The 26,044-nt window shown below is 42.5% G+C and overlaps 1 protein-coding gene across 6 annotated transcripts in view; it reads left to right on the plus strand.

Moving 5' to 3' along the window:
- Window positions 1-4,118: 4,118 nt before the first annotated feature.
- THRAP3 (thyroid hormone receptor associated protein 3) overlaps window positions 4,119-26,044 on the plus strand; it is a 44,032-nt gene continuing 22,106 nt past the window's right edge. For 2 of the 6 annotated variants that reach the window (XM_083751659.1, XM_083751663.1), the window contains exons 1-3: window positions 4,284-4,341; window positions 17,877-17,970; window positions 22,626-22,698. The gene's annotated coding sequence lies outside the window, so the exon portion shown is untranslated. Of the gene's footprint in view, window positions 4,383-17,876; window positions 17,971-22,625; window positions 22,699-26,044 lie in introns of all 6 variants that reach the window. The other 4 variants (XM_083751660.1, XM_083751664.1, XM_083751662.1 and 1 more) reach the window with 3 other exon arrangements.

Here is a 26,044-nt window from a genome sequence, read left to right on the forward strand (position 1 = left end):
GTAATCCTGTTTTGCTGGTATCCATTGGCAATTAACACATTTGAGAGATTCTGTAACTCAGTTGTCAAGTGGTCTTTGTCAGCCAGGCGTTTGGTTCTGGAGATGAGAGTCTTGGCTAAACCAAACCAACAAAGATCTACTCACTCTTCACCTCAAACTCTGTAACAAAATCCACCCTGCACTCTGGGACAAATGCAAACAACTAGCCGTCTGGAGAGCTGAAACGGAGACCTCACATAAGACAGACACACACACCAACAAACTCCACAAACTAGAGAAACGCCAGAAGCCCGGCCACCCTCCACAGCAACCCATGAAACAAACAGTACATAACATATCAGACAGGATCCTCACCACAACTGAAACCAAAGTACTCTCCAAAGGTTTCAACTTTGCAGTCGCCCCGAGACGCATCCCCACGGAAAACATCATATGCGGAGTCGAAGCTAGCCTAACCAAATTCAACCCAGATGAAGCCAATAAAATCAGACTTGAAGTCACCAACATCCTCTGCTCCAGCAAACCACCCAGAAGCAATTTACACAAAGAAGAACAGAAAGCACTCACCAACCTGAGGAAAGACAACAACATAATCATTCTCCCAGCAGACAAAGGTAATGCCACAGTGGTGATGAACACATCGGACTACCAAGCAAAACTATCAAAGCTACTCCAAGATCCTGCCTACAAACCTATAAAAACAGATCCCACCACCTATCTGGAAAAAACCACCAAATCCAAAATAAAAGCCTCTCCTATCAGTGAAGAAATCCAGCTAAGAATCATCCCCAGAGAAAAATCATCCAGATGCCCCAAACTCTACGGCCTCCCCAAGATACACAAAGAAGGAACACCACTCAGACCAATAGTCAGCTCCATAGGCTCACCTCTACAAAATCTCGCTAAATTTCTCGCCAAGCAACTTCAGCCCTATGCAGAATCCATCTCTTCACACGTACCAAACTCCTTCCAGTTCATAGAAACAATAAAGAAGCAAAACCTACATCCTAATGACCTACTTGTGAGCTTCGATGTTGTATCTCTCTTCACACAAGTGCCCATTAATGAAGCCTTGACAGCTATTCAAAACAAATACAATCCCCCCGAATACATCTTGGACCTGACCAACCACTGCCTAACCAACACGTACTTCATCCACAATGGACAAAGATACAAACAGATAGAAGGAGCACCTATGGGATCACCCCTCTCACCGGTCATCGCAAACCTGTACATGGAACACTTTGAAACCAATGCTTTAGACAAGTCAGAACACAAACCCAAACTTTGGCTCAGATATGTTGACGACACCTTTGTAATTTGGCCACACGGGAAGGAAAAACTGGATAGCTTCCTCACACATCTCAACAACTTACACCCCAAAATACAATTCACTATGGAAATAGAAGCCAACAACCAACTTCCCTTCCTTGACGTCCTAATCTACAAAAAACCTGATGGCTCCCTAGGACACACTATCTACCAGAAAAAAACACACACCAACCGCTACTTACATGCACAATCACACCACCACCCTGCACAAATAAACTCCGTAGCCAAGACTCTCATCTCCAGAACCAAACGCCTGGCTGACAAAGACCACTTGACAACTGAGTTACAGAATCTCTCAAATGTGTTAATTGCCAATGGATACCAGCAAAACAGGATTACGAAGCTAATCCAAAAGGAAACACCCCCCAAAAACCAAGACACAGAAGAAAACAATGGCATGGCCCTCCTTCCTTATATCAAGGGCACTACAGATAAAATTAGCAAAATCCTCCATAAACACAATATCAAAACAGCCTTTTGCACCAACCAAAAAATAGCCAATATCCTCAGAAACCCCAAGGATAAAATCCAGTTGGAAAACCAAGGGATCTATGAAATACCCTGCAAAGTCTGCCCAGCCACGTACATTGGACAAACAAACAGACGAATAAATGCACGTATCGCAGAACACAAGAATGCCGTCAAAAAAGAAGAAAAAACTTCCTCTCTTTTCCAACACATGAAAGAAACAGGACACGAAATTAATTTTGCAGATTCCAAATTGCTCTTTAACACGGAACATCACCACAAGAGAATAATCATGGAAGCCATCGAGATAGAGAAACACCCTCACAACATGAACAAGCGTGACGACACATCCCGCTTGCCAGACATCTGGAAATTAGCCCTCCCCACAAAAACTGACACCAGATCCAGAGGCACACAGAACGCCAACACCAATCAACCACACCAGACCCAAACCCAGACCCTCTCCACAGATGAATTACTGACACCATCCAGTAGCCAATCCATGGTGGCACCTCCGGATGCTGCACCCCCCTGCAATCCCTACACAGATCTGGCTGACACAAGCCACAAAACCACAGCTCGCCCCTATACACGAAGCCAAGCCAAAGCACAACTAAGTGCAATACAGCCATCTTCTCAGGAAAACTCTTCACAAAGTTCAAGAGGTCAAGACACTAAGACTTTAGCAACTAATCCACACCTAATGACCCACCTAAGTGGTACTCAGGATATCACTCAAGAAATCACTCAAGGTATCTCTCAAGTAATTAAGGAACAAAAGAAGAAAAGGCACACTAGCCTGGGAACTTCCTCTCTGCCCAGAACATTGGAGGCTAGACACCACACCCCCTCTACAGTATTTATAGGAACTCAAACATTGAGATCCCGCTCTGTTCCAGTAACAAGAAGCCGAAAGCACCAGCCTGAAGATGACGAGTGAGACCTCGTCGAAACGTCGCCTAGACACCCCAACTTTTACACGGGAAGACACCCGAGGACACCAAAAACAAATATATTTTTGTAAATACTTTTTCCCATAACTTTTCAATTTTTGGACACTCCACCACACTTGCTGATACTGTATGTCCTTATAGCAGGACATCCTCTCCAACACATGGGAAAACTCATCGGTTTTATATAGCCTAGGCTTCTAGGTATTAGGTTCCAGCTCTGTGCAATTTTGTCTTTCTCTGGTCATTGCTGCTATGGATTTGTATGGCACTTTTGTCCACATTTTTGTCCATGCCTCTTTTTAGAGTCAATATAGTGTAGTGCTTATGAGTGCTGACCTATGAAAGAAAAACCTAAGGTATGGGATAATAGGCTTCATAAACCCCACTCAGTCATGCACCTCACTGGATGACCTCAGGCCAGTCACTGCCTCTCAGCCTAACCTACTACACAGAGTTGTTGTGAGGATAAAATGTGGAGGGAGAGCACCATATACACTACCTTGAACAATGTGGAGGAAAAGTTGGTAAACTGTATAAATGTAATAAATAAGACAAACTTGAAAGAACAGATGGAGTGAATCTGGCTCACTCAGCCTATCCATGAGGGAACACATTATTATTTATCCAGGCTTTGTTTTTATTGGGAGGGCAGGTAGATAAAGGATAAACAAAGCAAAGGCCACAGACATTAAGTTTAGTGGGAAGGGCTTTGAAATGTACTGTACGTATTTTGGGGTGACCTTATTGCCCTTTCTTATCTACTTTAATGCTGTTGTTTATTACTTTGAGGCACTTGAGGGTTAGTGTGGTATAATGCTTATACAGCATCAGACTAGGACCTGGGAGAGACCAAGGTTCAAATCCCCAATAGGCCATGAAGCTCTCTGGGTGGCTTTGGGCCTAGTCTACCTCACAGGGTGGTTATGGGGGTTAAATGAGGAGGTGAACCATGTACTGTATGCTACATTAGAGCTCCTTTGAGAAAAAGGTGGGATATAAATGCAAGGGATCATAAGAATAAAAAAAATCAAATTAAGCAACCAAGCATGGTACGGAAAGACTGCCCTCTCATATAAATCCTCCTCTTGGCCCCTCGTAAAATGCCACTTTTTTTCGAAGCCCACACAGGGAGCCTCACTATATTATAAAGAAGACAACATCCTGCGCCCCCATTTCGAGAGCATATCACCCTAAAGACTTTCTCGCCAACATTGGGAATTGTAGTCCCTCCTCGGCGATACTTCTATGCCAGCTAGTCTAGCTTGGGCTGAAAAAGACTCCACCTCCCATCAGGCCTAAGGGTGGCTCCTGCGGACGTAGGGCGTGCGAGCTGGAAAAGGGGGAGGAACTTGCCTTTAGAGAGACAGCGCGAGAGTCGGCGGGGCGGAAGATAGTCGGTGACGGGCTCCTGCAGAGGCATGCTGGTTCTTGTAGTACATGACGTGAAAGCCGTTCGCGGTGCAAATAGGCAAGGGGGGGCGGAAGAACTACATCTCCCAGCGGCTTCACTTAGTGCGCTCCTGGCTGGTAGTGCTGCGCGCGCAGGACGTCTGGGCCTGCTGCTACTGCTGCGGTGGTGAGCTGTGAGGTAGGCAAAGGCGGGCGAGAGAAGAAGGCCGCATCTGAACGGTGAGGAGGAGGCCGCGGCCTGCGGATTGTTGTTGTTGTTTTTTGTTTCCCCTCCCTTAAGATCGAAAAAGATGGAGAAGGATTATGTTTCTACCTCACACACCCCAGGCAGGGGGGTGTTGAGGTGGAGCTGTGGGGGGGGAGGGGCGAGTGGGGGAGGGGTATCGCGTGCCCTGGGAGGAGGTCGGTTCGCGAGTAGGCCAAGGGGTAAATGGAGGGGGCCGTTATTTCTGATAGCAGAGCTGAATCGGGGCTTTTTAAAAAATCGCCCCCGAAAACCAGGCGGGGTTTTGGCAAATCCACCTAGAAGTGTTGGCGGGAGAGGTACCGGGAAGGCGGCCTCTGGTCCTGTCCTCTCCTTTCGCGATTGAATGGATGCTAACATATTTTTTTTTAAAGAAGTCTGCGCGCGATCGGGTGAGGGGGCCGCTTCCCCTCTTGAGTCAGGTGCCAGGGCACCCAACCCCCCTTGCGTGCAGTGTTTATTATCTGTCCATTCCGTCTTCCCCATCGACATTCTGTTTTTCTTTCTCTAAAAGGGAGCTGCAATTTAATTCACAATTAGATACGAATTAGCTTGTGTCTACATAGTGTGAGGAGTGGTCCTCTAGATCAATGTTTCCGAACCTTGGGTTCTCCAGCCGTTTTTGGTCTACAACACCCATCATACCTAGCTAGCAAGAACAGTGGTGGTGGGGAATTGTAATCCGAAAACAGTTGGAGAACCCAAGGTTGGGAAACACTGATCTAGATGATGACGATGAATTCCTAGCTCTTTGTAGCTGCAGCTCCCACTCCACGTGGCCTTGTAGTCCAAGAACACTGCAGGACTGCAGCTTACCTACTCCTGCCAGCAGGACTTTACAGGACCCAAAAAGAGAAGAGAATGCTGTAGTTAAGCCTGGTTTCAGTAGGGCATGGAAATTAGGGACTTTCTGTTCTAAAAAGTCCCTTGGGTAGGTCACTTGTGCAGACTGTTAAGCAGGCTTTGGTTCTGCCACACACCAGCTGTTAGGTGGTACAGCTGAAGTCTGCTTTCCTTTACCAATGTAATATTAGGAGTGCACTTCAATGATGCTCCTAATTGTGCATTGACAGCTGCATCTCTGTCTTCCTCACATCATAGGTCTTAGTAAGTGGGCATGATTTGGGAAAAGTGGCCTAGCAAATGAAAGTTTAGACCCTGGTTGGCCAGATTTAGCCTGTGGGCCAGAGGTTCCCCACCCCTGGCATAGTTCATAAAACAATTTATTTACTACTTTTACTTCTGAGAATAGAACTCAAACCATTGGGATCATATTACATGAAAAGGGTTTTAAGTTAAACCTTAGGAAGAGCTTTCTTACAGTGCAAGTTGATAAAAGGCATTTTGAACCACAGAGGTCACGTAAATATTGGGTGACAATATTGAGTTAATACTAGCCCCTGAACTGTGGCCCTAATGCATAAGAGAATGCAATTTTTCCAGAATAAATTTAACACCATCATCTGGTCAGATAAAACACTTACCAAGGTACCTCCATCTTGTCTAGATTGAATATCAGTCAATAAACCCTTATCCAATCCTCTACCACACCTAGGCACTGATTCAGGGCACAAAAGTCTCACCTAAAAGATGAAAAAGAGAAACAGCTGGATTCCTTTTTGTGTATTGATGATACCTCAAGAAAAATCTCTGCAGACCTCTCCCAGCAGTTTTATGTTAAACAGCGTTAGGGGCAGGGAGGGGAATAGAATTGTGTAGACCCCTGGAGTGTAATAACTATGGGGCTGAGCCACAGTTCCCCATCAGAACTCTCTGGAATTAGCCATCCAAATAGGAGAACCACCACTATGTGGTATCTCAAGCACACAGTTCTGATATATTATCCTGATGGTCAATGACATCAAAAGCACCTGAGAGGTCCAAGAGAATCAACAAGGTTTTGAACCCTTTGGTTTTCAGAAAAGGCCATCCTACAAATTGCTCAAGGCAGTTTCTGTCCTAAAACCTTGCCTGTAGCCTGATTTAAATGGATATAGAGAAGCACATTTATCTAAGCACTTTGCTCACGACATGTTGTCAACCAGCCTATAATTGTTGACATTTTCTAGATGCATGCTAGTTTTCTTTATGACCAGTATTATAACTTCTGAAATGGAAGTTAGAAATACCCTGCCTCCCCTGTCATCTAAGACTAAGACTGATTCCAAGGAGCCCTCACACTCCACCCTTGGAGATGGATTAATGCCATTGAATGCCTAAAGTTTAACTTGAGCAGATACGTAAAATTTTCAGAAATTTTGAAGCCATGGAGAGGGGGACAGGTTGGGGGGGGGGGAGCAACTTTTCTGGGGGAAATGCAATTTTTTGTTTTGTTTCCAGTGCTCCATATTGAAAATCACTTTGTTACTTTAGGAACCTAGAATGCACTATGCATAACTTGGTTTGCAATAGAATGATCATGTCTGTTATATTAAAAGTTCAGTTCTTTACAATAATTACAAATTGAATTTATTAAAGTTTTGTTTTTGTTTTTTACAAATGGGGCTACAAGCTGCTAAACGAGCATCTCTTTGGTTTTGCTAGTTTATGAGGAATGGGCAAAAACAGAAACCAATATTATAGTAAAACAAATTATTATTCAGAAAATAACAGTTAAGCAGACATAAAGCATTCATTTACATTAAAAGAGCTGAGAAAAGGGGAGGGGGAACAAAACTCAATAAATTTCATGCAGTGTTCATTGTCCCATGTTCTAAATTATTGCTATCAGTTCCTCTTTCTTTATCTTAAAAGTTTATTTCCAATGTATGTTTGAATGTAGTAGTTGAAATGAGATATTTAAATAAGAAAAAAGAATACAATAACGTGAATAATTATATTCAAACAAATTCAGTTATCTGATAGTCAGAGATTTAATCTTAAATCCCTTGTGATGATCAGATCTTGTTTATAGAGATGTGAAGGCCCAGAAAATGAAATGTTTTCTTTTAGAATGATGAACAAAATGTTTTAAGACACAGTGTTCATAAATTTAGTCTCCCAAAATGATTTCTAAAGCTCTGTTAACAGAAAGACTTTTATGTAAGGCTTGTACAGTATCAAATCGTTACAATTCCTATACACCAGGGGTCTGCAACCTTTAAGACAAAAAGAGCCACTTGGACCCGTTTCCGGGGAAAAAAAATAACTGGGAGCCGCAAAACAAGCCAAATGTAAATAACCACACATTCTTCCCCTTCCCCCATTCTCTCTCTTTTCCCTGAGTCTATTTCAGATAGCAAAGAGGGGTATGGTTCCTCTCATATTCCTTTTTTCGCAAAGCACCATGTGCATAGAGGGCATTATACAAATTAATACATAGAAAAGTGTCTGTCCCTCCCTGCAGTTCAACTCCCTCTCTTTTTACTAACAGCACATATCCATTCCTTCTGCTGGTGCAACTTTCTCATCATTTCTACATAGCAGCATTTATAAACCAGTGCCAGAGAAACTGGGTGAAAGGAAGGTGAGAGGGAAGAGATATGAATATTTATGTGTGTATATGTATACACACACACACCTACACAATTACAGGTTTGAAGCCAACTTAAAATAAAAAGAGCTGGTAAGCAAAGAAATCTGTGGTGCTTTCCATGGGATCCGGGGACATGTCAGCTAATACTCTTCCCTTTCTTCTTCATTTGATTGTCTCTGCAGCAAATCTCGAGGGGGAAGGGAGAAGGGCAGGAATTGCATAGGCACGAGAGAATGGGGGAAATCCCGCATGCAGGATTTTGGTGCCTAACAGCCCCCCCCTCCCTCTGCAATTGCTCTCGTGCTCCCCCTCCTCTCCTGCTGACTACCTCTGGACCCCCTCCTCATCACTGAGTAATTCACCCCTTCCTCCCTGACAGGGAGGGCAGGCCCATTTTGTGGTTCACCTCAGGTGCTCTCCCTCAACTCGGCGGCAACTCAGAAGCAAGGCACAGAAAAGGATCCAGAAGCACCCCCCCACACACACACAAAAACCCCGCCCCGCCATTTCCCTCAAGCGCGCTCTCTCTCTCCCTCACCTCAGGTGCCTCGCACACTGGGCTGAGGAGAGCGTGGCCTGGGTGGGCGGCTCTCGATGTCGCGCGGCGCCTAAGGGCGGGCGGGCTGCCGCAACCGGCGAAAGCAAACGCGCCTGCATGTGGCAGGTGCCGGCGGTGGCAGTGGCAGCTGCGTCCACCTGAGGAGAGAACCGTCGCTGCGCCCTAGCACACCTTCCTGCCACCGCCCTCCTCCTCTTCCTCCTCGCTCCCTGCACCATGAGGGAAGAGGCGCCGCCGTGAGCTGCTCGGCCGCTTCCTCATCGTCCTCCAGACGAGGCATCCCCCTCGCCGCCTGTCCTACCCCGGGGGAAGCTATGAGCCATGAAGCCGCCTGGCAGAACTTCCCTCCAGCAGCAGCAGCAGCAGCCCTTCTGCGGCCGCCGCTGCCTCCTCCTTCATCCCAGCAGCCGCCACTTCTCGAGCTCCGCTGCCGCCGCTGCCTTGCTTTGCCCGGCTCGGCTGCCCAGCTCCATCCCCCTCCTCTTTCTGGCGCTTCTGCTTTTCTGCTCAGGGTCCCCGAGGACCTGCGGAGCCGCGACAAAGGTGTAAAAGAGCCGCATGCGGCTCCGGAGCCGCGGGTTGCCGACCCCTGCTATACACTGAGGACAAGCAGGTCCTGAGCTGTACATAGAGTACAATTCTAAAAAGCAAGAGTAAGATACATTTTTGCCTCTTGGGAGGTACTGTCATTGTTAAAAGAGAATAAAGGATTCAGTGCATTCTTTGCTTGTAGCTTTCTTGTTGGATCTGTTTCTGTCCTCTTGACTAAGCATCAAAGGATTTCGAGCAGGAAAAAGTACAGAGCAACATAATTTTGTTGCCATCTAATTCAGACTGCTGCAAATCAATTGGATCAAAGATTCAAAGGGATAAATGTAAGTGATAGCACTGCTTCAGCATTTGACTAGATTACAAAACAAGCAGCATTCTTAGGGTTTGATATTTGAAAGGTACCTTCAAAAGTTACAGAGAGCAGAATTATATTTATGTATTTGGCCAAGTAATGCAGTCTGGGATTCTGCACATCCCTCCTGCAGCACGGTGGCCAGATCTTTCCAGTTTGTTTCAATCTGGGCATACCTTCACTTTTAAGAGGCCCATGATAAATACAGTAGGTACAAAAGTGACTCTCTGAGGATACTGTGCAGCTGAGTTTTGAAAGATTATGATCCTTATCTTCAAGTGTGAATTATTAAAACTTTTATTAAATTGACATCCTATATTGAATTCAGAACAAAGAAGCAGGCCAGTTTTAATTTAATAAGAAATGCAATTCTCAGCCAATTTTTTACTTATGCAAGGTGCACTTAAAAAAATATTACCTATTATCACCAGCATGTGATTTAAGTCACCATCATCATAGTTTGTATTTACCCATTACACAAAAACTATTTTAGTACTAGTTCTGGCTCATTTAACAAGATAGTCTAGTAAAACAATTGCTGTTATTAAAGGTAGCTGCATCAGTGAATTATTGAAAATTGTTCCCCAAAAGGTCTGCCACATTTTTCTTCTTAATTTTTAAAAAATGTCTTCAAGGCTGTCTAGACATCTTTATTTAAAGGATTTGTAAATCATTAACATGTGAGCTTGCAACTAATGTAGAACTCTAAATACATAGCATAGTAGTCTTTATATGCTGGAGTTGCAATGCTGTATATTGGTCAGCTTGTCTTGGATCAGCTGCCATTACACCACAAACTTAATTATTTTCCTGTGTAAAAATACATTAACATTCTGATGTCCCATAGACATTACTGGAACTTACAGAACTGCAAACCTAATCCAAAAAACTGTTATTTCTTAAGGTGGCTCATTGCCATTTTCAGAAGTAATTGTTTTTCACTGTGGTGGGAAGTAGAGAGAGACACAGTTCTGTTTGGCTGTGACAGAGAAAATGAGTGTGATGTAAGAGTTAATTGGCACCAGTGCAAAAAGCTGATACCCCATCGCAACCTAGGTCTCATATACTCAAAACAGTGTGCTGCTTCTGATTTGTTGTTTTTTTAAAAAATAATATTTATTGAACATTTTCAAATATAACAGAAAAAATAAAAAATAAAAATAAAACATCCATTTTATAACCTTGTTTTCATTAATATCCTTTCAGGACTTCCCTGCCCCACCCCCTTTTGTATTCCAATTCCTTCAAATAGATTCAGCAAGTTCTTACCCCAAATTTTAAACTTATTATGATTAACCCAATGTTAACAGTGTTTTTCCATCCCCTAAAATCGACCCCGCTCCCTTCCACGAGTTCCCCTCTTTAATATGCAGAACAGATTAAAAAAAAATAAAAAAGGAAAGAAAAAAGAATAAAGTATAGTTTAATACCCTTTGGATTCCAAATCCCCCCCCCCCTTTCTCGGTTGCGTTCCCCAGTGTCCATCAATGCCTGCTGTCATTCTGGAGATCCCACATCTAGGCCAAAATCCTTCACAAGTCCACTTTGCCGTCTTTTTAAAAGTCTTTGCCACCTTTTTGGTCATCTTTAATTTTGAACGTCCAATCTTGGAAGAACTCTATCTCAAAAAGGTCCATTTTTTCCATCCAGATCTCTATATTTAAGAGCAAAAACTCCAATCTTGTTTCTTTAGGCCTTTCAAATCTGGATGTCCCAAATGTTCCCACTTCCAGCTTTGTCCAATTCTTGTTGTTCATGTTGTTCTTGTTATTCTCTCTCCTCAGTTTCCTCTAGCTTCATTTCCTGCTCCCCTGCAAAAATGTTCTAATTCCAAAAGCTTCTAAATCCTCTACAGAGGCTTTGTTATTCAGGAACCAAACTTTACGTCAAGTCCCTTCCATTCTTCAATAGATAAATCTATTGTCTCCTTTAGTGTAGAGACCTCTGTAGACAAAATAGTATTCCATTTCTGCAGTTTCCCAGGAGATAAAGAGTCCTATTCAAATTCCATACCAGCAATACTTGTAGTGTCCCACAGCCCCTCTAGAGGGATTATAGTAAACTCAGTTTCCTTCCAGATCACACCCAACAGTCAAAGTAACTTGTTATTCCTTATTTTAAACAGTTAATATCCAATTTGTAACGAATATAACCGGCAAAGTCCTCGTAACAAAGTTCTCTTTTTATTCTTCAGCTTTGACAGCTCCTTTGACAGCTGTCAAAGCCTCTTTTGCTCCTCTCCCGGCGCTCTCGCGAATCGCTCCCGGCTCCCGGGGGGGGGGTTGCCTTTTAGCTCACATTCTACTTTTCTCCTCCAGCCCAATCTTATAGTTTTCCATCGTGAAGTTAATAACTTTATCAAAATATGGTAGCACTCGATCTTAGTTGTCAAATCCTTTGCTTTAGATCCTCTACAACCGGGGGGAGACTGACTTCCTTTTTGCACCTCCCCCGCTCGCTCCGAATTTAAATTTTTTTTTTCCTTTTTAAGTCCAGTTTCCAATTACTCACGGGTTGTTCTTTTTGATCCAAATTTTCAATAGAAGAAGTCAGCGCTCTCCGCCGAATGGCATGCGGCTTTGCTCGGTAGGGGAAGCGGAGGACTCATAGCACCCCCCCCCCCGGCACCCGCTCCGCAGCCTTTAAAAAGGCTCCTTCGCGGGTCGGGGGGCGCAAACGGTGCCCGCCGAGTCACCATGCCCATGGGTTTCAGCGCCCATGGTTTTTGAGGGTCCCCGCGTCGCCGACGCAGTAGAACTCAGCCCCTGCCGAGCAGGCTCCCTCCGGAGCTCGGAGGGAGTCCGCCATTTGGCGATGGCGCCAACCCGGAAGTCGCTGCTTCTGATTTGTTGAATGATTTACTATTTCAAGTTGTTTTGGGTGTCTCTTTGCTATAAAGCACTCAGTTTCAAAATTCCTCCTTGGTGTGTCATATCTTGGGCACAAATTTTGTTTTCCAGTGATGGACTGAATTTACAGTTCTAATTCTTTCCTTCTTGCCAGCATGTGTAATGTGTCCTTTAAGGAGTTTGAGAACAAATGCTCTTTCCTGCTGATTTGGCAGGGTCTCCTCCCCATATTTCAAAAGTGTCTGTTAAGTTCACTTGGTTATCTGGATAATTCATAGTGAACGATATGTAGTAGATATAATCAGGAGAAAGAAGAGTGTCTTCAGTCTTTTGTACTATGGCTGTTCTTAATTATTTTGTGGAATCGAAATAGAGATGAGAGTGTTCTGTTGCTCCCAAGCAGCTGAATACAGTGGCAAACCAGAGCAGCGCACGGAAACACCATTTACCTTCCCACCAGAGCAGTGCCTATTTATCTACTTGCACTTTGACGTGCTTTCGAACTGCTAGGTTGGCAGGAGCAGGGACCAAGCAACGGGAGCTCACCCCGTTGCGGGGATTCAAACCGTCGACCTTCTGATCGGCAAGCCCTAGACTCTGTTGTTTAGACCACAGCGCCACCCGCCTCCCTAATGATATTGGTAGTTACAATTTAAATCACTTTTCTAGTGATTTTGTAACATCTTTCACAGTTTCTACATTCTGGGTTTATTGAGCTATACGTCATGACTCCAATATCTCCGAGTGTGGAGAAATCTTTTTGGAAATCTACTAAATCACAGTATCTTCAGCAAACTTGACCTCCTCACTTCTCAAGGCCTTTGTAGATCCAGGGACAGAGAGGTAACTCCAATTTTGCTTGTTTACTTTTGTACACATATCTGACCTCAGGTTTGAGGGTTAGAAACCTTGGGTTGGTTCTAAACTGCATTTTGAGGAACACAGGGAAGTTACTGATCAGACATCCATTCACTTACCTTTTGTTCTTTCTCTGCTTTCTGTGATAGAAACTTCTGAAGTCCTTACTAAAGCACAAGTCCTATCTGAGCTGCATGGCCCTCTATCCTTTCTTGATCCTATCGTTTCTGGCAGTGGGCTGTGCTGCTAAGCCTGTGGTCCTCAAGTTTTTAAGCGATCTGGGATTGTTGTCTCTGTTTTGGGCTGATAGGTCTCATTTGAAAGTATTTTTAGGCACAGGTTTTCATGGCTACAAGTAATACAGGACTTCATTGCTTCTGTTGTCCTATCAACAGAACGCAGGTGGCGCTGTGGGTTAAAGCCTCAGCGCCTAGGACTTGCCGATCAAAAGGTCGGCGGTTCGAATCCCTGCGGCGGGGTGCGCTCCCGCTGCTCGGTCCCAGCGCCTGCCAACCTAGCAGTTCTAAAGCACCTCCGGGTGCAAGTAGATAAATAGGGACCGCTTACCAGCGGGAAGGTAAACGGCGTTTCCGTGTGCGGCTCTGGCTCGCCAGAGCAGCGATGTCACGCTGGCCACGTGACCCGGAAGTGTCTCCGGACAGCGCTGGCCCCTGGCCTCTTGAGTGAGATGGGCGCACAACCCCAGAGTCTGTCAAGACTGGCCCGTACGGGCAGGGGTACCTATCAATGTGCATTGCCCATTGTACAGTATCCTGGGATAGGGCTTCTCAGTGGTGGCACCTTGACTCCCTGACCCTGATTTGCATTCAATACAGTGGTACCTCCGGTTGCAGACAGGATCCGTTCCGGAGCTCTGGACGGATCCTAAGATTTCCGCAACCGGAGGGATCGCTTCTGCTCATGGCGCAGTAGAGCTCTTCTGTGCATGTGTGCCAGGCGAAACCCGAAAAAATACTTTTGGGTTTGCCGCATACATATACCAAAGGATACGTAACCAGAGGTCAACGTAAGTAGAGGTACCACTGTATAGCACTAAGCAGATCGTTCTGACAGCATAAGGATTTCTGCATGCACAGTGGAACAGTCTTCTCCTCTCGTCGTCTTGTGCTCCCCTAAATCTGTTCTAGGGTTTCCCCATGCCCTTCAGAGAAGATTTGGAGGCACATGCAGGGTTCCTTAAGACAATTGTTCACCCAAGCTTTTGGGAGATCAGTGCCTGGTGCTAGACTACTAGATCTGATTTATCTGCTGCTTTATCATTAATGCATTTTAAACTCTTGCTTTTAATGTATATTGCTGTTTTGTTGTTGGTCTTTAAATAGAATAAATAATAATAATTAGATACTCAGAAATGTGGATTATATAAATACAGGTGTTGTATGTTTGAGTTTAATTGCAATGTTTTATTTTGCCAAGCAAAGTGTTCAAAATATTTGCAAGGGAGAAACAGTGACATAGGCAAAGTCAGCCACCTCATTAGTCCATACTTGGACCTATGCTTATTGTTTAATTAAAATGAACCAAAATGGGTTACTTCTAATCTGGTGTTTAAGAGCAGGCCTTAACAATAAATCTGGTCTGAAAATTCTGAACTCTGTCCCATAAAATGAAAGCAGATGAGAAGTTGGCAGCAAGTTATCTACTTGGCAAGATTAATCTCTCTTCACCAAATTGAGGTGGAAGGATTAAATCTATAGTAAGATTCTAAGTAATACTGAATCCTGTTTTGGCTCTCTCCCTTTGCTGGTATTTGAGCAAGTCTGCTCTTTCCTTTTTAAGGACAGCTTGCCAAATGTAGCACATATGGTATTGTTAGGCCTTGATTTACCTCTGAGAGGAGCTGTAGCTGGGATCCAATTCAGGTGCAGGTGGGTAAAAATCAGAAAAGCAATAGATGTGGTCACTTGGCAGGCTGGGAGTCTGGCAGTGCATCAAGCAGATGAGGATCAAAGGGTTAGCAGTAGGAGGTAGATCCAGGCAGAAGGCTGAGTTCCAAGACAGCAATAGGTTGAAGGGACAGGTGCAGTGTCAAAAGCAGGTTGTGGTAGCAATCCAATCTTAACACTCAAAGGCTACCTAAGAACTAAGAATGCTGGTTGCAGTGTAAGGTGCTGGACAATCTGGTTTGAAATCCTTGACATCTTACACCTATCCTTAAAGCATGATGTGATTCTGGACTCCTTTGGAAGTAAGGGTAAGATATAAATTTTGATAATGTATATCTGAGGGTATGTCCTGCTCTCCTTATAAGGCTAGAACCTCAAAAGAGCAGTATGTGTGCTTGTCTCTCCTGGAGAAAAAATTGCCCTTAGGCTAAAATGAAAGATGTGTGTTTGTTATATAATCCAAATAAGAGATTTGATAATTTAATTTGTTCATGCGCATAACAACTTCACATGCTTCAGTTCATACATTCAGATGAAAAAGATATTGCATTATTGTGGCTTCTAGAAGTACTAAGTTCTAACTGCGCTGCTTTTTTCTTTTCTGGGGAGGTGTTTCCCTCTGTGTGCATGTAGTACTTCTGCATAGTGTTCAAAACTCCCATTGTGCTAGGCACATTTTGTGACAAGGAATTTCATTAGCGTGAGCAGTTTCTGAGCTCTGAGCGTAGCACTGTGCCTAAGAGTTCAGATTAAAACTGCAGAGTAGAAGGAAAGGAGGACCTTTTTCTGCCTCCCTACTTCCAGCTGCTACTCTGAAGACTGGAGAAGAGACTCTCTTAAGAATATTTCTTCTATAGATATATTTTTGTACATTTTAATGATAGATGTCTTTCTAACACCATACCCATCAGTTTTCAACCAGATGCTTATGCTCCTCAGTAGTATACCGTAATTAAAAACCACTGGTTATGCATGCATAGTTATGCAGTGGTAGCTTCAGTTGCGAACGGGATTCGTTCCAGAGGTCCGGCCGCATCCGGAGGAATTCGCAACTGGATGACAGCTTCTGCACATGCGCGTGGCGCGGCTTAGTGCTTCCGCACATACGTGAGCAGCGAAACCTGGAAAAATACTTCAGGGTTTGCCGCTTTCGCAACCCGAAGTTTACGTTACCCGAGGGTAACGCAAGCTGAGGGTCCACTGTATTTATTTAAATTTTGTTTCGTAATTGTTCATTAATTATCTTGAAATCTTATATTTTATTATATAACCTTTTTTGATGTTGTGAACTACTTTGAGCAGAGTTTACCATAGAAAAGCAGCATACAAATAAAATCAATGATTATATATAGCTGCCCAGGGACTGAAATTATGATATTAATGATTTCTATTTGGTCCCTTGTAAACATCTGCAAGGACACTAAAAAAGAGTGGTTACACAAAGCAGAAGAAATTACTCTGGCCCATAAATTGAAAATTATAATACAGTAGAGTTGTTATTTGAATATATGTGTGTTGAGTCACATACAAAATTGACCAAATCCACATGTTCCGCCTTTTCTTATCCTTAATAAAAGAGGCTTGTTCTGAATAGGAATTTAGAATTCATTCAGAAATACAGCAGACTCATCTGGTGCTTTTCTTGGAAAAAGAATGGAAGAAGCTTAAATGGAAGGATTTTTTTTTAAAGGATGGGAAGTCATGGCAAATGCAACAGGAAATTGGATTGTAAGATACCGAACTAGGTGCAAATGAATACATAATATAAAAATAATTATGGATGAATCAGAGTGAAGAGATTCTTGTGTGCACAAAGATGAAAACATTCACAGTACTGTTTAACATGGAGGAATGTTTGTTGAAGTTATTGGAGGCAAAACTGATATGTTTGACTAGAGAAAAAAAGCATGGTTGATATTTATTAATAATAGAAAACTCCTTTTGGACTTTTTGTGTGGAAAGGAAAATGAATGAATTTGAGACATTTGTGTCTAAAAATTGGGAAAATATTGCTTAGCAGAACAGTTAGATGTCATCCTAGAGTGAATATTTTGAATAATTTTTTATGTAACTGAGGCCAGAAAAGCAGAAGTCCATTTTATTTATTTAGTTTTCCTTTTTCTTCTGTTCTTTACTTCTTTTAAACATCTTTTTTCTCTCTTCCCCCATTTGTTTTCCCTGGTGTCCTCTGCTCTAGGCCATTATGGGGGCCTAGGATTGCACAAATATGAAGGTGGTAGATGAGAGACTGGGAGAAGAAAGGAAAGCTTCCGGGTGAGAGCTGGGAGGGCCCACCACTTTCTGCATCAGACAAAGGTTAAGAGCTACCTTTGAGAGAGAACTCTAGGTTTTCTTTCCTTTTCCTTTTTCATTTTCATTTAAATTAGTTTTTCCCCCTCTTATTGTATTATGAAAATGCTTTAATAAAATATTATGCAAAAGAGAGAGAGAAAAAAATACAGCAGACTCCTATCCGGTTAGGACAGACTTTAAAGGCAACACACCTCTCCTGGGGAGAGGCCATAGCATACAGTGGTACCTCTGGATGTGAACAGGATCCGTTCCGCAGTCGTCTGCGGATCGCGATTCACCGTATCTGCGCATGCATGTGACGTCATTTTGAGCATCTGTGCATGCGCGAGTGGCGAAACCCAGAAGTAACGGAACACGGTTGTCGCGGAGCGCAACCCGAAAACGCTCAACCCAAAGCTACTTTAACCCGAGGTATGACTGTATAGCCCAAAGCTAGTGGCTAAGGGTTAATCGCTGCTTAATTATGGCAAGGTGTGAAGATAATAAATGGTCTGTTTTTAGGTGCAATACAATTAAAACATCCTTTGAGATTGCATACTGTGCCCTCAGTGCTTTGAGATTGAGATGGAACAGGTGGTGACTTCTTGTTTTTAAAAAATTGCAGGTGGATTGAAAGGATTGACTACATTGAGGAGTGCTCACTTTACTGCCACACCTGCTGGTGAGGGACTTCTGGGCTTTGTTGTGTTGAACAAAAGGTATGTTTTCCTCTCCAGCTTAAAAAATAGCATAAAAATTGAAGCCTTACTTGCCTTTGGCTTGCAGCCGTGGCAGTAGGAAAGCAAAGCAAACAACTTCCAATTGCAGAGTCCCAGGTTTCCCTCCCCAAACACTTCAGAAGTGTAAAATACAAAGCAACATATCCTTTTATATCTGTGTTATTGATAACTTTACACTACAGCATGCAAGCAATTTGATTTGCGGACAAAAGGAGCCTGGTGTAAAATCTTTCTATGCACAGAGCAACTTTTTGCGGAAAGTGGAACTTGTGGACTGCACCTGATTAACAGTGGAAAATGAGTGGCTCAGGGATTAAGATGATTTGAGGGTCACAGTATGTGCAAAAACTGCTTTTGTTTCCAACACCTGATATTTCTTACGGCTTTTTTTGAATCATGGAACATAGTTAAAACAGGGAATCCTATTTTTCTAATCAGTATATAATTTTTCAATGTGTATGTTTTGATTTAATCAGTGCCTTTTGTCTGGGAGTACGCAGGGGTACACACACCCCTAAACATTTTGTGAATTGTAACAGGAGAAGAAACTAAAGTTTTAACATTTTTCGTTTCTTTAGCACAGTGAATCGTCAGTTCCGCTGCTACTCCCGATGGCGGCCTCATTTCCTGTCATGGTGTTTCCTAAGTCTCAGACGGAATGAGAGTACAGTCATACCTCGGGTTACAGACGCTTCAGGTTGCGTTTTTTCGGGTTACAGACGCGCCGAAACCCGGAAGTACCGGAATGGGTTACTTCTGGGTTTCGGTGGTAGCACATGCACAGAAGCGATGAATCGCAACCCGTGCGTGTGCAGACGCGGCGCTGCGGGTTGTGAATGTGCCTCCTGCACGGATCACGTTCGCAACCCGAGCGTCCACTGTACTCCTGAAATTTTGTTTTAGAAAAAAAGCACTGCATTTAATTATGCCTTGCTGAGGTCTTCAACTGACTGCCATTTTTGGAGTTGAGATAGTGTTCTCATGGTACGTATAGAGAGGTGACCCTGCACTTGGCTTGCCCATGTACATCATCTACAGCTAAAGGCAATGACCAATTTGCATGGGGGTAACGTTCGAGGACCCCCCCCCCCAATACAGTACATACATTGACAGGGCCTATGTAAGCCTGTTCTGCCTCCGCCCCATTCTACCTCTTTTGTGATGATTTCAGGTCACTTCCAGGTCAGCATGATGAACAAATGTGCAGTCACACACATATTGGATGTGCCTAAAACAGTTGCTGCCTGCATTTGGTTTGCCAGCACTTTTTCGCTAAGCACCTGCTCTTTGTGTATGCCACGCTATGGTTTTCCTCTTGTGAATTGATTGCAGGCAACAGGGGTTGCCTAGCAGGCAAGGCAGTTCTGGTCCTTTCTAACTGGGGCACACTTTTTCCAATCTGCTTTGTTCTGATTTCATTGTGTTCCCAAGCCTCTCTAGTTAAGCCTCTCTAGTTAACAAACAAAACAAAACAACAAAACTCTGTCTATTGGTAGTTCATGAAGGTATGGTAGTTATCTCTTCGTTTCATAATAAAAATAAGGTTGTTGGATTGTAAGTATTAAGTTTTGTCCATGAAAGGTATCTTTCATTCACATTTTCTTCCGAACTCCAGAAAACAAGTGTAACAGTCTGCAGCACAGATTTTTTAAGCATTTAAGACAGTTACAGTTTTGCACCCTTCATTTTAAAACCAGTGCTTCTCTGCAGAAATTCTGTTCTTCAGCTCCCATTCTTGGTTAATCATTAGCATTTAAGAGCCAATTTCAGCCAAGCTAAAGCAACAGCAAATGAAAAAATTCAGCATTTGATAAGCTTCTGCTATCAGCATAACAGCAAACCCCAAGATTAGTTAACTTCAGGAAGTGCATGGACAGAAAGTTTCCAATTCCCAACTCATCTCTGCAGTGGACCCACCCCCCAAAATGCCTTGTTGTAGGGTCGGGGGTGTGTGTGTGTGCTCCTGAACAGTGTAGGATGGGTTAGGGGATTTGTCTAAAGATTCAAACCAATGAGTCTTGTGGCAACTTAAAGACTGGTTCATGAAATTGTGGTTGCCTTCTAAGGTGGCAAGGCTCTTTATTGTTTTTGCTGCAACAAACTAGCACAGCTTACCCCCCTGGAAATTTCTGCTGACAGATTTATGTGGCAGTTAAAGCTTTATTTGTCTTGGCATATATGATTGTTGAGCACAGCAATTCCAGACAGAGACTCCAGCTTCTGCGATCAATGTGTGGGCAGCAGGAAGAGGAACGAGAGCAGTGGCTCATTCGAAGGCATGGGTGGGAAATCTTTCTGGCCCAACAGGTCATAATCCCTTCCCACCCCCACAGGCCAACTTTGATAGGTAGATTGTCCTGCTAACCTCTCAAAAGTACCTTGCATGACACTGGTTGTCAGTCACTTGGGAACCAAAGTGCCAGAGGCTTTGCCAGCCCTTTGCTTGGCAACGACTGGAGCACAAAGCTGCTTTCTGCAGACACCAGCTGCATAGTTGAGTTCCACATGGGGATCTCACTCATGCACCCAATCCTTCCATGTCTCTTCCTGCTACACACCTGACCACACAAATGATGTCAGGTGTGGGGCAGGTGGACACTGTTTGCAGTTCAAATTGGGACCTATGCTAAGCCTGAATTGGCCCATGGGCCAGAGGTTCCTTACCCCGTGCTAAGGCTTGGTGGACCTTATGCAGGATATGGGTACAGATGGTAACTGTTCACATATTTGTTTTATACTTTCTATCTACCTTTCTATTTTTTAACTTAAATGCCTCTCAAAACATTACTTATTTACTTTTAATTACATATGGTATGCAACAATTACACAAGATGAAAATAAAAATAAAACACAACAGTGAACACTCAGAGAACTTCTCCAAGCACACTAACAAAGTTCTGTCAGAGTGTATATACCAAAACCACCACAATTTTAACAGACACAAAATGACGCATAGCAACATATTGCTTCAATGGTTGACCACAGAGAAATAAATATTTTGATTGACAGGAGTTCATATGAAGGTGGGAGGAAAGAACAAATAATAATAATTTAAATATATTAAAATAATTTAAATAGTACTACCTTATGTCTCATTATTTGTGTAAGCTATAAAGCCACCCCAGACAGCATAAAAATTTTTGTGTTACTTTTTGAAAATCTTTTTATTTTATTTTTTTTAAATATTTTTATTACTTTTGAGAAATACAGAAAAAAGAATAAAGAATAGTTATAAGAAAATAGAATAGAAGAATAACAAATTTCCATGTTCTTTTTCCATCCAATCTTAAGGACTTCCCCACATCCTCCAAACCCTACGTTCCCTGTCTTATAAAGCATCAGCAATTTGTTAACTTATTTCAAAACTTATTGTATCTTCCATTTTATCATGTTCCCTAATTTCAATTTTACTGTAACCCAATTCTTATATGCTTTGTATTAAACACAATAAAGTTGTTTCATTATTTTACCTCTAAATTCTTGTGTCTTAATTTTCATTTCATTAACTTACATTTGCTGAAGCTAGAGTTTCCTGAAAGGTGCATTTTTTTAACATTCATACAGCTTATAGTGTTTTTTCAAATAGTCCTTAAACTTTTCCCAGTCCTCCTCAATTGTTTCTTCTCCCACGTCTCGGATTCTGCCAGTCATTTCAGCCAATTCCATATATTCCATCAACTGCGATTGCCATTCCTCCAGCGTGGGTAAATCTTGTGTCTTCCAATATTTTGCAATCAGGATCCTTGCTGCTGTGGTAGCATACATGAAAAAGGTTCTGTCCTTCTTAAGCACTCTCTGGTCCACCATGCCCAGAAGGAAGGCCTCTGGTTTCTTAGGTAAGGTAAATCTCAGTACCTTTTTTAGTTCATTATGGATCATTTCCCAGAAGGCCTTCACTTTCGGGCAGGTCCACCAGAGATGAAAGAATGTCCCTTCCGCCTCTCCACATTTCCAACATTTATTGTCAGACAGATGGTATATCTTAGCTAGCTTGACTGGGGTCATGTACCACCGGTATACCATTTTCATAATATTTTCCTTCAAGGCAGTGCATGCCGTAAATTTCAAACCGGTGTTCCATAACCTTTCCCAGTCTACAAACATAATGTTATGCCCCAACTTTTTGAAAATCTTTTTAAAGCCATGAGGACATAGCAGGAACATGATAACCTATTTCTAGTGCTTGCTTGTGAGGCTGACAATGCAAGCTGACTTTTTCCCTGCCCTTGATCCAGAAGGGCTCTCGAGCAGCTTGCAGTTTAATAAAAACATTCACAGTCTTTGCCCTCAGGTTTGTTTGTTTGTCAGAAAGCCATATGATGATACTAGGAGACCAACCAGTAGACAACTAACTGAATGTTTTCACAGTCATAGCCTTTGTAAATTTTGCTGGTTGTCTCTCCTTGCAGGGACTGGAGAAGTGTGAGATTACTACTGAGGTGTGTTCAAGTTTGTTACGCTTATACATGGACACAGTTACTTGAGAAAACAAAGTGGTTTGTGCTAGAGTAACAGATTTGAGGAAGGCTTAATTAGAGTAGCGCTGCCTTTACACCTTTCTTCAAGGTAGAATGGTTATTGTGGATGTTCTCCTGTGAGCAGTTGCAATATTAACAATTACTTTTATTTTGCAGAATTTTTTTTATTTCAAGTGGAAGGAGACAGTGCCAGGCAACCATCAAGTTGTGACAAAGCAGTCCAAGTAAGGTAGGTTGTCCACAGGGCTTGAGTGTGTATATTGCATAACCTTTATGCAAATTTATTTAAAATATTTATAGACCACTTTCTGACCAGGCAGGGTAGAACACAGTTTTTAAAAACATGCCAAAAAAAGCCAGTGGATTGTATCCTGCATTAGTCATACTCCAAGTAGACCCATTGAAATTAATGGACCTGATTTAGTCATGCCCATTAATTTCAGTGATCCAACTAATGTTGGATACAACTTCTATATTAAATACTGTGTAACACTAATTCTTGTTATGGACTCAGTCCATGGCAAATCAGCAAATGGGTTTCATCATAGGGCTGCATCCTTAGAAGTTTTTAAGTAGAGGCTGAATGGCCAGCTGTCAGGGATTCTGTAGTAGTAGATATCTTGCATCAGCAGGGCATACTAGGAGGGCATACATTTTATGTTTTTCCAATCCTGATTCTTTAACTTATTTATTTTTTACATTGTGTAAGTTCATTACACGTGCTCAACTATATTTAGGGCCTTGTTTTTTTAAAGTTCCTATTACTGCTGGTAGAGTCACACCCCTCTGAAAATTGTTTTAAAGGTCTTATTTCCAAAAAAAGTGCTCATTCTTTTTTGGCAAAGTATGAGATGTACATTACATTTAAGAGATTCTTCATGTTTATTTTACTGTTTTGTACAATTCTGAAAACATTTCAAGAAAAAGATAATTTTTAAAAGTAGAGAGCTGTGGGCCAGAATTTGTAGAAATGCAGCAGTTAATTGACAGCCAAATGTTTAGGAGAACTCCATATGTTTAGGAATTTCAATGCTCATGATTTCCTATATAATCTTAATAAATTGGGTATTATGCTGTGTTCTATTGCTCTTTGTTGTGCCTGCATTATTGAATTCTCCTTGCAGGGAGGGGGGTGATAGCAATGACGGCTGTCATTATGTGTGCTTGTACAAGCATACCTCGCTTTATTGCGCTTAGCAGATACTGCTCCTTAGGAGGATGCGGGTGCAGCTACAGGCAGCCTGGCCATTTCCAGGAGAAGGAAGCCTCCTGCTGCCACTGTCCCTCTTCTGACCACGAGAGTGGAGCTGGCTAGGGCTGGAACCAGGTTTTTCCCCTTCCACCCCTGCAGCCTGGGGGGCCTGGCTTAATAAGACTACAGTTTAGTGTAAACCAGTGGTGGCCAAACTCAGCCCTCCAGGTGTTTTTGGAATTACAACTCCCATCATCCCTAGCTAACAGGACCAGTGGTCAGGGATGATGGGAAATGTAGTCCCAAAACAGCTGGAGGGCCGAGTTTGGCCACCACTGGTGTAAACATAACTTTTATATGCACTTGAAGACAAAAAAAAAATGGTGTGACTTGCTTTATTGTAATATTCACTATATTGCGATGGTCTGGAACGAAACCCGCAATATCTCCAAGGTATACTTGGACTTTAAAATTTTACCACTACACTGCTGTTTTTATTGGGCCCTTCAGATGTTGCGGGACTGCAGTCATTTACCAATGATGCCTGGGACTGTTGTGAGTTGAAGTCCAATAACATCTGGAAGGCTGCAAATGTTCCCTTTTCCTGATTTATATGTACAAATCTAAATAGCATCATGCATGAGAGGTATGCATCTGTAAAAGTTGTAGATTTTTCTGGCACATTTCAAGGAAGAACTAAACGTGTGTGTGTGTGTGTGAGAGAGAGAGAGAGAGAGAGAGAGAGATATGTGATATGTGAGAGAATGAATGAATAGGCTCCAAAGAGCACATATTTCAGTGGCACGCATATGTGTGTGTGTGTGTGTGTGTGTGTGTGTGTGCGCGCGCGCGCGCATGCCACTAAAATATGTGCTCTTTGGAGCCTCTTCTGATTGTCATCTCTTTTTTTATCTCTCCCCACATTTATATCCTGTTGGGTACATGTCAGCAGAGCCTGAAATCTTTAAAATCTAATCTAGGGCTTCTTGAATGCTCAGAACACAGCTGACTCTGAAATAGGAGTACTTGTGCTGGAGTGGGAGGAGAGTGAAGTGTTAACCCTTGAGACCACACTGTCTGGAACTCAATTGTGTTGTTGCTTCACTCTATTTAATTGCTTGGAATGTGTATAGGAGAGTGTGTGGCAGAAACAACATCTGAATTTGTCCCTAGTTTCTAAGAAGCAAAAGTATTCCCAGTTAAGGGGTGACTGATGAATGAAGTCAAAACATACTTTGCTGAACAGAACTTGAGCTTCAGTTTGCTCTTTGTACAGTGAAAGTGATGGGCCAGGCCAGGTGTTAGCTTATAGAGTTAGGACTACTGAACAGTCCTGGCAGAAGTAGAGGGAGGATTTCAGGTCCTCACTCAGGATTACTTGAGGTATGCCACTTTACCCGTTACATTTCAAAAATGGCTTGGGAATGTAAGGGAGCACTCTTTTTATTGCTACCCTGAATTAGAACTGTGCTGGGTTGAGGGTGAAACAAGTCTTGTACCAAGAGCTGTTTTGTGGATTATGTTAAAGTTGCCAATTTTGAAAACAAAAATTCCAAATATGATTATGGAAAACGTTTACAGAAATAAACAGATTAAGTAGTAAGTTGCTTTTTATAGGGCTTCTGCAAGTGTTTTATGTTTGTAGTACTTTATAAAACCAATTAAAAAGATAAAATAATGCTTTTTTCTATTTTGTATTAGGATATTTTGGGTGGCATTGAATAAAGTTGCTTTTCATTTGTATTGGTATTTGATGTTTTCTCTTTAAAATGGTGTGTTTTTCTCTCACGTGCTGAGTTTTTCCCTGAGTGTAAAACTGGACACACACAAAATCATCATTGAGAAACGACCTAATCATTCTCTGCTTTGCATCATGCCTGATGGTTGATTTGCCCCTGCTTATAATCGTGGGATTTCCGTTTGAGATAATTTTGCTACATTTCTTCCTGTTAAAATTATTAATTAATTATTCAAAGCTGTTGAGAAACTCCTTTTCCATCACCAACATTTGAACCTTTGAAATATTTGGAAGGGTTCCTGATTTATTTTGGCTGCAACAAGAGTCCCTAGTGGCTGCTTGATTGTAACAAGTGTATAACTTGGTTTACCAGCGGCAGGGCTTTCAAACAGTCGGCACCTCATCCATGGGAGATAGTATGTAAGTGTTCTTTTGTCTTAAGTGCGTTAGTTGGTGACTGTTAGGACTCCATTCTCACCACATAAAGGAATAGTTACAGGAACCTGGACATGTATAGGCTTTGTGATTAGTAGACTTAAATCAAAAGCAGGATTGGAATTGTTATGGAATAAAAGGGTGTCCAGAGACTTCTCAAGTTTTCTGGTGTTCTTTTTAGAGCTAACTTGCAAAGGCTGTTGGATATAT

Source organism: Podarcis gaigeae (assembly GCF_964106915.1).
Source record: "Podarcis gaigeae genome assembly, chromosome: 8".
In the NCBI taxonomy this organism is placed as follows: Eukaryota; Metazoa; Chordata; class Lepidosauria; order Squamata; family Lacertidae; genus Podarcis; species Podarcis gaigeae.